Here is a 15096-nt window from a genome sequence, read left to right as displayed (position 1 = left end):
CAATTGATAGAACCGCGCAAAGTCGTGACATCATCTATGGCAATGATTATATCTATAGGCATCACGTCCAAAACAAGTAGATCGATACTTTCTGCATCTACTACTATTACTCCACAAGTCGACCGATATCCAGCATGCATCTAGTGTATTAAGTCCAAAAGAACAGAGTAATGCCTTAAGCAAGATGACATGATGTAGATGGACAATCTCATATCAACGACAGAGCCCATCTTGTTACCCTTGATGGCAAGTACTCAATGTGTGCCTTGCTGCCCCTACTGTCACTGGGAAAGGTCACCACATGGTAAGAACCCAAAACCAAGCACTTATCCCATTACAAGAATCATAGATCTAGTTGGCCAAACAAAACCCAAGACTCAGAGAGACTTACAAGGATATCAAATCATGCATATAAGAAATCAGCAAAGACTCAAATATATATCATGGATAATTTGATCACAAATACACAATTCATCGGATCTCTACAAACACGCCGCCAAAGAAGATTACATCGGATAGATCTCCATGAAGATCATGGAGAACTTTGTATTGAACATCCAAGAGAGATAAGAAGCCATCTAGCTCCTAAATACGGACCAGTAGGTCTGAAGTGAACTACTCACGAGTCATTGGAGGGGCGATGATGATGATGAAGAAGCCCTCCAACTCCAAAGTCCCCTCCGGCAGGGCACCGGGAAGGGTCTCCAGATGAGATCTCGCGAAAACGGAAGCTTGCGGCGGCGGAAAAGTATTTTCGTGGATCCCTTGATTTTTTCTGATTTTTAGGGAATATATAGGCACAAGATCTAGGTCAGGGGGGCGCCAGGGAGGCCACAAGCCTGCCCACCGCCGCCTCCCCCTGGTGGCGGAGTGGGGGCTTGTGGGCTCCATGTAGCCCTCCTGGCTTGGCCCACACGCCCCCTGATCTTCTTCCGTTCGAGAAAAAATCATTTCAGAGATTTTATTCCGTTTGGACTCCGTTCCAAAATCAGATCTGAAAAGAGCCAAAAACACAGAAAAAAACAGGAACTGGCAGTTGGCACTGAATTAATAAGTTAGTCCCAAAAAAGATATAAAAGGTACATAAAACATCCAAAGATAACAGCATGAAACCATCAAAAATTATAGATACGTTTGAGACGTATTAGGTCCCAACTAAGGTAAGGCTGCATCCGTGGGGATAACCGTGTGTGAGACCGCAAAGAGATGCGATGTGTTACAGGCTGGATTCCTATGGCTTAGGATCAGGGTCCCGACAAAGATCTATCCGATGTAATCTTCTTTTGTGGTGTGTTTCTTGAGATCCGATGAATTGTGGATTTATGATCAGATTATCTATGAATCTTATTTGAGTTTCTTCTGATCTCTTATATGCATGATTTCATATCCTTGTAATTCTCTTCGAGTTGTGGGTTTTGTTTGGCCAACTTGATCTATGATTCTTGCAATGGGAGAAGTGCTTGGTTTTGGGTTCATACCGTGTGGTGACCTCACCCAGTGATAGAAGGGGTGGCGAGGCACGCATCGTGTTGTTGCCATCAAGGGTAAAAAGATGGGTTTTATATCTATTGCATGAATTTATCCCTCTACATCATGTCATCTTGCTTAAGGCGTTACTCTATTTGTTATGAACTCAATACACTAGATGCATGCTGGATAGCGGTCGATGTGTGGATTAATACTAGTAGATGCAGAATGTATCGGTCTACTTGTCTCGGGCGTGATGCCTATATGTATGATCATTGCCTTAGATATCGTCATGACTTTGCGCGGTTCAATCAATTGCTCGACAGTAATTCGTTCACCCACCGTAATATTTGCTATCATGAGAGAAGCCTCTAGTGAACACTATGGCCCCCGGGTCTACTTCACATCATATTTTCAGCCCTACACTTTTACTTTGTTGCACTTTCTACCTTCAAATCTCACCTTGCAATCAATCGTGAAGGGATTGACAACCCCTTTGTAGCGTTGGGTGCAAGTTTGCTGTTTTTCCGCAGGTACATTGGTATCTCATCTTGATACTCCTACTGGATTGATACCTTGATTCTCAAACTGAGGGAAATACTTATTGCTACTGTGTTGCATCACTGCTCGTGGTGATCTCCAGCTTGAGCTTCCCCTCCGATTCCCAGTTGCTGACCTGAAGAGGCAAAGCTGGGGTTGCCGAAGGTGCTCTTGCGAGTTGCATTCACCATCCTGTCAGGGGAGTAGACACGTCAATTTGCCGAATCGGCCGAAATCATAAGGGATGATGCTCTAGTAAAGGGGTCTGGTGATGTGCTAGTGTGAAATTTTTAAGCCAAAGGTTTTTTAAAAAGTTATTGCATTAGATTAAAACAAGCGATGTAGTCGCTCACAAGCTGCCTAAGGAAAAATGTGACTTGCATTCAACATGCTTACACAACACTCATGGTTCACTGAACCGATACATGAACTCGTACGCTCGGGGAGTAACTCCTAATTGCCTATGCTGATTATACTAAGCGGCACACTGCGCGGCCTCATAGGCGGGTTCTGCGGGATCTTCGTCTTCATCTTCATATTCATTTGTACTTCCCTCCTTTAAAGGAGTAGGAGAAGGAAGCGGTCCATCACGGCGTCTCTTGGTTGGCGAGGTAGCGAAGAGTTCAGTGTACTCTTCCGCAGTCAGGCGACGACTCTGAAGAGGAGTGGCGTGAAGAGATGGTATTCCTCCTCGGAAGGCGATGCCAGATCGTCCTACGGGTGCTCCTTCCTTCTTCACCTTGCGGTTCTTCATCTTTTCCATGCAAAGTAGATCCTTGACTTGGTACAGCTCTTGGCGAATCTTTGTTGACTCCTTGATCAAAAGGTGCGTCAAAGTGTCAGAGGAGAGACTGAAGTAGGTATGAAACCTTAGTGGCGTCCCGTCCTCAGAAGATGGGTTAAGTGTCCAACTCCCGTCTGGTCCATCCTTAATGAAGGGTAGGTGACGAGTAGCTGGCTCGTTAACCATCTTGGGAAGGATGTCGCGGATTCGCACGAGTGCCTCTCGTGCTGGTGTCTCCACTGCCAACATCAGATCCTCCATCTGTGGTCCTTCAAAGAACCAGCTAGTCGGGGAGTCATTAGCCTTCACTATCACGTCCAAGTGATATTCTTTGGTGTCGGCGTTGACCCAGTGCTCGTGGTAGAGGAAGATGGGCATGCGGTGTACTTGGCACTTCTCGGGGCTATCACTCAAAAGTAGAGGAAAGCCCGTCTCCAAAAGCGTCTCAGGTACCGCGGCCATCTACAAGATGTAGAGGAGAGGGTTAGAAAGTTTTTAGTGGGTGCAGAATCTCAGGTTATGCTCTATGTGCACTAGTCATCTCGGCTATCGTCCATGCTACCTAAGGCTTCCTACAGTCAGGATGGCTCTGATACCAGCTATGTGGGGACCCCGACTTACAAGTCGAGATCGCCGAATGAACGTGCTTAGTGATCCTAGAGATCAATGCTCACCGAACACACAGATACTGAATAATAAGAGTCTTACGATCAAGTACTGAATTATTACATCACATGACCGAATGGTCAAGTTCACAAGATACGGCCTAAGGCCAAATCATACTGGTACAACTAGTAGCGGAAATCATAGGGGCTAAGCGGGTGCCCATGCCATCCAGCCTACACCAACACGCATTCTGACTGGGAAAACGTCCTAGTTCGCAGGGGCGTCTCCGAAGACGTACTCATCTCCAAACTCTGGTCCTTCCATGTCTGGTCAATAAAATAACCAGTGGCAAGCCAATGAGTACTTTGAATGTACTCGCAAACAGCCCATGATATGAACAATGAAAGTGAAGGATAACAATATGATGCATCTTTGGTGGAATTCACCTTGGTAGTAAATGATCATGAATATGCATCAAGTTAAAGAATTACTTTTGAAGAATAGGTTATGGATATCAATATCTGCTGAGGGTTGAACCATCCGGGTTCACCCTGTATGCCAAGTCACCAACTTGGTCATATCATTACTTTCATAACAACTCCTTTCATCACAACTCACACACACTTTGTTTATGCAGAAACGACTGGACGTAGTTTAAGCAGGATTACCCAACTGTCCTTGACCGTGGACATGGCTATTCGAATAGTTTTACACTCTGCAGAGGTAGTACGCTGGACTCACGAGATCCGAGAAACTTCCGTGTCATCCACGACTCGCGGTATATAACATACCCAAAGTAAGTACACGATCAATGCCTTTCCCCTGACGATACTAGACAAAGAGGTCCACTCGATTGGTACCCAGCCCACATGTTGTACGTCTTACGAGCATCGACTCTGGACAGTATCAACCATGCGAGGACCAACGGTGTGCCTGGAACACATAAAAATATCATAGTCGCCCTACCTGGCATGACCCCGTCACGAGAGTGACTGTCATCGTTTCTATATAGGGGGTACCCTGACGGCATATGCCAGGGGATGACTAATCGAGGTGAAGGAAAGGATGTCGCGGAGGATCCGGGACGGGATAGGGTAATAGTACGCAGTGGTTTACCCAGGTTTGGGGCTCTCCGGATAAATAATACCCCTACTCCTGCATTTGTGTATATGAAGTATCTTGGTAGTACAAGGTTGCTCCTAGAGCTGTATTAGAGGAGGAAGAGAGTTGAGTGCCTCCTTCCCGGCCTCATGTCTAAGTGTGTGTATGTGGGGGAGTGAGAGCCTCGGAGAGTGTCCTCCCATACATGGTGGGCATGAGGCCCTTTATATGGATGTGTAGCTTGGTATGTAAGCTATAGTGGATAGCTTACATACCAAGCTGCTTGGCATGTAAGCTATAGTGGATAGCTTACATACCAAGTTGCTTGGCATGTAAGCTACCATTGGTAGCTTACATGCCAAGCTATAAGTAGCATGGGACCTAAGCTATGCTTGTCCCCTCGGGCACTTTATAAACCAACGCCCAGGGGACAAGTTACACTGTAGATGAAGCAGTACGACGCCCGGGGGGACGTCGTAGTTGACTACGACTAGTCGTCAGGCTGGCGTAGCCGGCTGCACAGAGGAGCCGGCCGTGGATGGATTGGGGGAAGCCGGCCGGGGCGGGCACGCACCCCACTCGACTCTGCGTCTTTGGGGTACCTGGGGATCATTCCCCCGACAGTAGCCTCCGAGCCTCCGAGTGACTCAAAGAGCCGGACGGAGGGTTTTCGCAGTCGTTGTTGATGCAGAAGTTGTCGATGATGGTCGATTGCAAGCCGGGGACGGCGTGGCTTGTTTTCAGCGGGGGCGCGCCAGCGCACCCGCTGGGTGTAGCCTACGAGCCTCCGAGCGACTCGAAGAGTCGGGCGGAGGGTCTTTGCTGTTGCTGGAGTAGACGGTAGCCGGCGACCCTTTGTAGCCGAACTTTGCATGCATCCGACCTTACCTGGCGTCACCTCGCAAGCCAGACGACCGGAGCCAGTCCGCAAGCTCGTACGAGGTGACCAGGGATCAGCCGACTTACACTATGTGTTCTTTACAATAGGGAGGGTGTGGCTTGTTTTCAGCGGGGGCGCGCCAGCGCACCCGCTGGTTGTAGCCTCCGAGCCTCCGGGCGACTCGAAGAGTCGTGCGGAGGCTTCTTGCTGTTGTTGTAGCAGATGTTGATGATGTCGGCCGGTTACGGGCCACAACCGGCAATGCCATAGCCGGACAGGAGTAGCCAGCAGCCGGAAGCCGGCCGGGCTCCAGCCAACCTGGTGATGGGAGGTTCCATCAAGATGATCATGCAAAAGACAAGGTTAGTCGATGCAGACATGTCTAATATTTGGTTTTGGGAGTGCAAGTTTATGCAAAGGGTGTCGGCTCAGTTTCGACCGAGCCCCCTTAAGTCTTTTTCATGTTCTCCCCGCTCTTTGGCTTTTGCTCTTGCTAGCCGGACAGCCGGGAGCCGGTCTGTAGCTGAGGCAAAGAGTAGTCCGCGGAACGGAGCGTACAGTACTCAGACTCTGGGAGCAGACTCGACCGAGCAGATACTCACAAATGAAACGACTGTGTCTCCCAAGCCGTTTTCTCCCTGGGCGTTTTTCGCGTGTGGTGACCTCCAGCTTTTGCTCTCGCTAGCCGGACAGCCGGGGTGTGGTCTGTAGCTGAGACAAAGAGTGGGCCTTCGGTACCGTACAGGCTACTAAGCCGTCCCGTGGAAACGAACGTATTGGGCCAAGCGGTCAACCCCGGGCCGAGACCAGCTAGCACCAGGGTGAACAATAAAGCAACTAAAACAGATGCGGGGATGGCCTCCGAGGGTCGCTCGAGGTATCCATATTTTGTGCATTGTGTAAAAATATACAGACGAGCAGCTCACATTGCTTTTTTGAAGTCGGAAGGCGGTTGTTGTGGCCTTTTCCTAACGGAGCTGTCGGGGCACCCGCTGGGTGTAGCCGCCGAGCCTTTGGCGATCGGCGGGTATGCCAACATGCTGGAAGTCGAAGCAGATGGGCGACCGGAGTCGGCCCGATGTCGAAGTAGACGGGCGATCCGCGTCGGCCCAGCGTTGAAGTAGACGGGTAGGCCAGCCGGCAACGCAGGTCGGGTGACCAAGGGGTGATGCAGCTGAGCGGCACACTCTGCAACCTCTTCTTCTTCTTCTTCTTCATTTTTAACCGGCAGCCGACCGTGCAGGCACACATGCATATGGCCAAGAAGGACACATGCACACACATGTGTTCATGTACGCGGCCAAGCAGTCGGCCATGCATGCACATATGCACGCGGCCAAGCAGCCGGACATGCGCGCACACATGCAGGCGACCAAGCAAATGGGAGCCTGCCAGTCGCAGAGAGGGCGAGCCGGCCGGTGGGCGCGCTAGAGGAGGAGGCCGTGCCCGCAACTGAGGTGGGTAGGTGGTTGGAGCCGGCGCGCGGGCGCGGCCGAGGGGCGTGGGAGCCGACAGGCGGCGAGCCGGCAGGCGGCCAGCCGGCCGCGCGACGCGGGCGTGGTGGCAGAGCCTGCAGGCTGAGGCCGACGGAGAGCGGCAGCTGGCGCGGGAACGGGAGGCCGCGAGATGTCATCGAGCCAGCGCACAGGCGCGGCACAGGCGGCGGTGGAAGATGGCCGGTGTGCGCGGGCGCAGGGAGGCAGGGCTAGAGACCAGCACAGGTGTAGCCGGAGCAGCAAGGAAGCCAACTGCGGAAACGGACGCAGCAGGCACGTGCGCACGCAAGAGGCGGAGCAGGGTCGCCCGCGGGCGGGTGGACCAGGATGGAGCCGGCACACGCAGACGTGGAACCGGCAGGAGAGGCACGAGGTGGCGAGCTGATGCAGCAGAGTAGGCGTGGCTGGCGCACGCGCAACCGAGCGATGCTGGTGCACAGGGCGAGAGCCGGACGCGGGAACGCAAGGAGGCCCGGGGCAGCGGCACTGCTTGGGCACGTTGGAGGAGTGGACGGACGAAACCAGGGCGCAGCCGGCCAAAACCAGGAGCCAGCTTGATTCCGTGTGTGCATGCGGCCATGCATGAGGTCGCACCATTCAGACAACCCATGCACGCAGCCATGCACGTCGGATGAACATGTACGCATTCTTGTGTGAGCATACTCTTTTCTAGGCCAACTGGTCGACTAGGGTGGCCGCTGGGTAGCGGTAGTGAGGTGGACTCGGAGCTGCCAGCGGAAGCAGTGTTTGTTGAGGAGAGCACGGAGGCCGAGCGCGGGGCACAGCGGGGCGAGTGCGTCGATGCGCAGGAGCCGAAGCACGGCGGAGCGTGCACAGGTCGGTAGAGGCCGAACGCGCGTACGCGGAAGCGGATCGAACGCGAACGACATAAATGCGCCGCCCCGCACGGTGCGCTGGGGGTGCGCTGTTGTCGAGCCCCCGAGCAATACCGGAGAGACGGAGGCAATGTTGCAGTTGTGATGATGAAGAGGGTCCCGTCCGGACCACAGTTCCAGTAGCAGGAGGCCCCACAGTGGGCGCCAAATGTCGGTGAATACTCACAACATATGCTAGCTGCTCGCGGCACACCTCAACGGCACCAACACGGCTCCCGGCAAGGCCTCCGCAGGCGCTGGCGAGCCCACTGTGGCCGCCGCCGACACTCTTTGGGACGCCATCGCCGGCCTGAAGACACCGGTCGCCGCTTCCGCCGACCCTGCAAACGCTCGGGCCTCGCTGGAGGAGGCTCGCAAGCGTATCTTGGAGGAGAGCATCGCTGTGGCCTCGGCAAAACGTCGGTTAGAGGCTACACATCGTGAGTATAACTCCGCATATGGTCTTACTCCGATTTCCGAGGCCCCTAGCCGGCTTGGATCGGTCCGCAGCCGCGGACGGTTCGTCGCCGAGGTCCTAGGCGGGGACCTGCCCACCTCCGAGACTCCTGCAGCCAACCTGCGGGTGGCGCAGGCGGCCATGGAGGAGATGGGCAGCCTGGAAGGCGAGGAGCGCGCCTTCCAGGAGAAGCGCGTCAAGGATCTCCTTGACGCCGCTAACCAGCAGCACGCTCGGTTCGACCCTGGCCAGGCTCATTCAGAGTCCCCAGGGCCAAACTCGGGGGCTCGCCACGACCCTAGCGGCCAGCACCATGCCGAAGGATCTTCCTCACATCGCCCTTCCGGCTGGAGGGGTGAGGGAAACCAAGGCCGACGCTCGCAGCACCAGAGTGAGCACACTTCGGGCCTACGTCGCGGAGGCGACGAAGACGACTCGGAGTACGGGGATCTTCCCCCGCGAAGGACTCATGCATCCGTCTCCCGAGGAGCCTCCCCTCTCGCCACCAGGGGTGGCGCCCCCGCCTCCCAGGACGAGCAGGACGCCCGCCGGTGTATCATTGCCCTGGCCCATTCGGCCCTCCTAGAGGAAGACGGACCCGTCGGTCCGGCTTGCTTCGGCCCCCGGATCCGAGGGGAGCCGTTCCCCCGAGGCTTCACCCTGCCTCGGGATACGCCAAAATACAGCGGCACGGCCAAGCCAGAAGACTGGTTGATCGACTACACCACGGCCGTAGGCATCGCCAGGGGCAACAAGCGCGTAGCGGTTCGCTACGTGCCACTCATGCTGGCCGGCTCGGCCCGGACGTGGCTTAACACCCTCCCGGCCGGCAGCGTCAACTCCTGGGTGGACTTCGAGGAGGCGTTTGTACGCAACTTCACCGGCACCTACAAGCGTCCTGGTCGGCCTCGCGAGCTGGCCATGTGCGTCCAGAAGGCCGACGAACCCCTCCGCAACTACGTCACCCGGTGGACTGTGCTCCGCAACTCGTGTGAGGGGGTGCATGAGGTACAAGCCATACAGTACTTCATCAACGGATGCCGAGACGGCACCCTCCTCAAGCACAAGCTCATGTGCGATGAGCCCACCTCCTTGGCGGTGCTCATGGCCAAGGCGGACAAGTACGCCACGGCCGACTCCGCGATGCGCATCAAGGTGACCGCCTCAGACAAGGTTGTGCCTGCGCCGGCTACTCCCAAGCCGGCTGGGGACAACCGAGGCGGCCAGAACAATTACAAGCACAAGGCGGATCAGATGGCCAACAACAAGCTAGTGGCCAACGTGGAGAGCGAGGCGACGGCTTCCCAAGCCGGCCCTCCACGAAAGCGTCGCAATCAGGGCAACCCCAACTGCTTGCCCAAGCAGACTCTCGAGCAGCTGCTCGACGCCCCCTACAAGATACATTCGGGGGCGGCGCCGTCTACCCATACCCTTCGATAGTGTAGCATCGCACGCCGGCTGTCGCAAGGGGAGGGAATGCCGGCTCCCCTGGGTGCGCAGGCGGCGCCCCGTGCACCGGCTCCCCATCACACTCCTCTTCCGCCGCCGCCGCCTCGCGACGACGGCCCACACCCTGGCGACTACCCGCATCAAGACGGAGCGTTTGTCGTCTTCACTAGTGAAGGCGACGACAAGCACAGCATGCGCCAAAGGCGGCGCGAGGTAAACGCCACTGTCCCCCCGGTTCCCCAGTACATGCATTGGTCCGACAAACCAATTACATGGAGCCGGGTGGACCACCCTGCGGTGATGCCCAACCGGGGGTCATACGCACTCGTCCTCGACCCCACCTTCGCCTCCAAGAGGCTCACCTGCCGATTCTCCCGGGTGCTGGTCGATGGCGGCAGCAGCATCAACATCCTCTACCTCGACACTCTCCGCAAGCTCGGGCTCAAGGAGACAGATGTCCTGCCAACTAGCACTGTCTTCCACGGCATCGTGCCTGGGCAGTCGTGCTCGCCCATCGGCAAGATCCAGCTGGACGCCCTCTTCGGTGACAAGGCCCACTTCCGCCGTGAGTCCATATGGTTCGAAGTGGTGGACCTCAGTAGCCCGTATCACGCGCTGCTGGGGAGACCGGCTCTGGCCAAGTTCGTGGCTATTCCGCATTACGCCTACCTGAAGATGAAAATGCCGGGTCCCAAGGGCATCATCACTGTTGTTGGTGACTACAAGAAGTCGCTCGAGTGCGCCCAAGATAGCAGCCGCCTCGCCGACGCCTTGGTGATTGCCGAGGAGAAGCGGTAGATCGACCGGCTCGTGGCCCAGGCTACCGAGCAGCCGGCGATTCCTTCTCCTCCGTCCCAATCGGCCGGCGAGGGCTCTTTCAAGCCGGCTAAAGAGACCAAGCAGGTCCCACTCGACCCTGCCAACCCGAAGCAGTGCATCACCATCGGGGTTGGCCTCAGCCCCAAATAGGAAGGCAAGCTCGTCGACTTCCTCCGTGAGAATCGGGACATCTTTGCATGGTCCCCCAAGGACATGCCGGGTGTCTCGAGGAAGTACGTCGAGCACAAACTTCACGTGCGACCGGATGCGAAGCCGGTGAAACAACCTTTGCGCCGCTTCGCCGAGGGGAAGCGGCGCACAATCGAAGAAGAGATCACCCGGCTCCTTGCAGCCGGCTTCATCATGGAAGTTTTCCACCCCGGACTGGCTGGCGAACCCAGTCCTGGTGCTGAAGAAGAGCAACACATGGCGAATGTGCATCGACAACACTAACCTGAATAAGGCCTGTCCGAAAGACCCCTTCGTGTTGCCTAGGATAGATCAAGTGATCGACTCCAGTGCAGGCTGCGAACTGTTGTCATTTCTGGATGCTTAATCACGCTACCATCAAATCAAGCTGGATCCAGCTGATCGCCTGAAGACCTCCTTCATCACGCCCTTCGGGGCCTACTGCTACACCACCATGACGTTCGGTCTGAAGAACGCAGGTGCGACATTCCAATGCTGCATGCAGCAGTGCCTACTGCCATAGATTGGCAGAAACATCCACGTCTATGTTGATGACATCGTCGTCAAGACGAAGCTGCACCTCAACCTCCTTGATGACCTGCGAGAGACATTCGCCAATCTGCGCAAATAAAAGATCTGGCTCAATCCGGAGAAGTGCGTCTTCGGGGTCCCAGGCGGCAAACTCTTGGGGTTCTTCGTATCCGCCCACGGCATCGAAGCGAACCCTGAGAAGATCAGCACCATCGAGCGGATGGTGCGGCCGGCCTTGATCCTCGACGTCCAGAAGTTCGCCGGCTACTTGGCATCCCTCAGCCGGTTCGTCAGCCGGCTTGGCGAGAAGGCCCTTCCACTCTACCAGCTCATGAAGAACACGACGAAGTTTGAGTGGAACGACCAGGCGGACGAAGCCTTCCGCGACCTCAAGAAGGTAATCTTGAGCCTGCCAATCTTGGCAGCCCCATCTGAAAGGGAACCCATACTCATATACATCGCGGCGACCACTCGCGTGGTCAGCGTAGTGTTGGTAGTTCAGCGCAAACAGGAAGGCAAGGCCCTGCCAGTGCAGCGCCCTGTCTACTACCTTAGTGAGGTCTTGTCCGCCTCTAAGCAGAACTACCCTCATTATCAAAAAGTGTGTTATGGTGTTTACCTTGCTGCAAAGAAATTAAAACAATACTTCCAAGAGCATGCCATCACTAGGTGAGCACAGCTCCACTCTCAGAAATCATGGGCAACCGTGATGCCACGGGCAGAATCGCCAAATGGTCCATCGCCATGGCGGACCATGACTTTCGGTACGAGCCTCGCACCGCCATCAAATCACAGGTGGTGGCCGACTTCTTAGTCGACTGGGCCGAGACCTAGTTCGAGCCACCGCCTCCAGACTCCACGCATTTGCGGGTGCACTTCGACAGCTCGAAGATGAGGACGAGACTGGGAGCCGGCATCATCTTGACGTCTCCTAAAGGGGACCAACTCAAGTACGCTCTCAAGATCCACTTCGCCGCCTCCAACAACGTCGCCGAATACGAAGCACTGGCCCACGGCCTCTGGCTTGCCAAGGAGATTGGCATCCGGCGGCTCATATGCTTCGGCGATTCGGACCTGGTGGTGTAGCAGGTCTTTGGCGAATCGGACGCCAACATGGCAAGCTACCGCCTCCTCATCCAGCAGCTCAGCGGCCCCTTCGAGGGTTGCGAGTTCCACCATGTTCCCAGGGCGAAAAATGAGGCAGCAGATACGCTGGCAAAGATCGGCTCCACAAGGCAGGCCATCCCAGCCGGCGTCTCCCTCGAGCAACTCCACAAGCCGTCTATCAAGCCATCTCCGGAGTCGGCATCAATCTTCGTACCACCGACTCCATGATACAAGCACCGCCGGCCCCGCCAGTTATGCCGGCTCCGGACCCCACGCCGGCTGCACTAACGACACCGGCTCCAAATACGACACTGACTGAGTCTGCGGTGCAAGCGTCGTCGCCTCCACCAATTACGCCGGCTTCGGATCCTAATCCGGCTCCATTGGTCCACCCGACTCCAACAACGACAACCCCGGCTCTGCCCGGGCTTGAACCCTCCCAGTGGGTGGACGTCATGGAGATAGACGATGAGCCGGCTACAGCAATAGCACCGGAGATGCCATCAGGCTCGGGGGCTGCAGAAGCCCCCAACAGTCAAGACGAAGCGGAGGTGACCCTTGTGTCGGCTCCATCATGGGCTCAGGCCATTCTGGCCTTCCTTCTTCGCGGCGAACTTCCTCAAAACGAGGCGGAGGCGAGACAGACCCAGCGCAGGTCCACCGCCTACGCCATCATCAATCGCGAGCTGGTGCGACATAGCATGACCGGCGTGTTCCAACGCTGCGTCGAATCAGAAAAAGGGCAGGAGATCCTCAGAGGCATCCACCAGGGGGAGTGCGGGCATCATGCCGCATCCAGAACCCTGGTGGCCAAAGCATTCCGCCATGGATTCTACTGGACCACGGCCCTCGAGGAGGCTGTGGATCTGGTGGACAAATGTGAAGGCTGCCAACACTTCAGTGCACAAAGCCATATGCCGCCTTCAGTGCTGAAAACCATTCCCTTATCATGGCCATTCGCCGTCTGGGGACTGGACATGGTTGGGCCCTTCAAGCCGTCGACAAGTTCACCAAGTGGATCGAAGCCAGGCCTATCAAGAAGCTTGACGGTCCCACGGCTGTCAGGTTTATCACAGACATCTCTGTCCGATATGGCGTTCCCCACAGCATCATCACCGACAACGGCACCAAATTCGCCAAGGGCGCCTTGGCGCTCTACAGTTCCAAGGTAGGCATCCGGCTTGACCTGGCCTCAGTGGCACACCCCCAGTCAAACGGCCAAGCGGAGAGGGCCAACGGCCTGATCCTAGTCGGCATCAAGCCAAGGCTGGTGGCACCACTGGTCAGGCCAGCCGGCTGCAGGATCGAAGAACTGCCGGTTGTACTATGGAGCCTCCGCACCATGCCCAACCAGTCGATCGGCTTCACTCCATTCTTTCTGGTATACGGGTCTGGGGCCATCATTCCCACGGATGTTGAATTCGACTTGCCTCGGGTCACCCTATACACAGAAACGGAGGCGAAGGAGGCCAGAGAAGACGGTGTGGACCTCCTCGAGGAAGCAAGGGACTTGGCTTTGAGCCGGACGACCATCTACCAATAGAAGCTGAGATACTACCACAACAAAAGGATCAAGCCACTCTCTTTCAGGAAGGGAGACTTGGTCCTCAGAAGAATCAAGCGCACTGCCGGCCAGCACAAGCTCTCACCCCCCTGGGAGGGACCCTTCATCATCAGTAGGGCGTTACACAACAACGCTTACTACCTGATTGACGCCCAGAAGCCAAGGAAGCGCAAGAGGGACGACTCCGGCCAGGAAACGGAGCGCCAATGGAACGCGGCGTTGCTTCGCCCGTTCTATTGCTAAAAGGCGGAAGACAAGCGAAGGAAAGAGCATACACATGTATCTTCCTCCCACTTCGGGAATCAAAGAAGGCAATAAAAAGGACATGCTCCATGTTTCTTTCTATCAAGAGTTCTCACTCATGTGTACGGGCTACACAGCATACCACCTCTTGCCGGCTTGCTTAAGCTCGGAGGTTACGCAGCGCAGCCCCTTGCTAGCTTTAAACAAGCTCGGGGGCTCCCCAGCCGCTCGGACGGTCAAAACCTTGTAGTCGGGCACATAGTGTACCGGCTGAATCCCGGTCCATCGCTTGAACCTGCGGGCTGGCTCCGGTCGCTCAGTTCGTGATGTGACGTCGGATCAGGTCGAATACATGCACAGTCCGGCTATACTTGGGAGAACAGCTCAGGCCGGCTCGATCGTATATACGATCCCATTCAAGACTCAAGACGGCCTCTGAGTGTCGGGAACAACTAATATGGCAAAAAAAGCAGGCTCCCTGCTTTCTCTTGCTAAAAGAGTTTTCACTCAGTGTACAGGCTACACCGTGTACCACCTCTTGCTGGCTTGCTTAAGCTCGGAGGCTACGCAGAAAAAAGCAGGCTCCATGCTTTCTCTTGCTAAAAGAGTTTTCACTCGGTGTACGGGCTACACCGCGTACCACCTCTTGCTGGCTTGCTTAAGCCCAGAGGCTACGCCGCGCGGCCCCTTGCTAGCTTCAAACAAGCTCGGGGGCTCGCCAGCCGCTCGGACGGTCAATCCTTGTAGTCGGGCACATAGTGTACCGTCTGAATCCCGGTCCATCGCTTGAACCTGCGGGCAGGCTCCGGTCGCTCGGTTCGCGGTGTGACGTCGGGTCAGGTCGAATACATGCACAGTCCGGCTATACTAGTGACAACCGGCTCGAGTTGGTTCATTCTAGCCGGCCTCTGATTGGCTTATGTCTTGTTCTTTACGTCTTGATGGCTTCGGATAAGAGAAGTCAACCAGGAATCAAAAGACGGGATCA

Source organism: Hordeum vulgare, chromosome 2H, assembly GCF_904849725.1.
Source record: "Hordeum vulgare subsp. vulgare chromosome 2H, MorexV3_pseudomolecules_assembly, whole genome shotgun sequence".
NCBI classification, from domain to species: Eukaryota; Viridiplantae; Streptophyta; class Magnoliopsida; order Poales; family Poaceae; genus Hordeum; species Hordeum vulgare.
Note: the sequence above shows the minus strand (reverse complement) of the source record.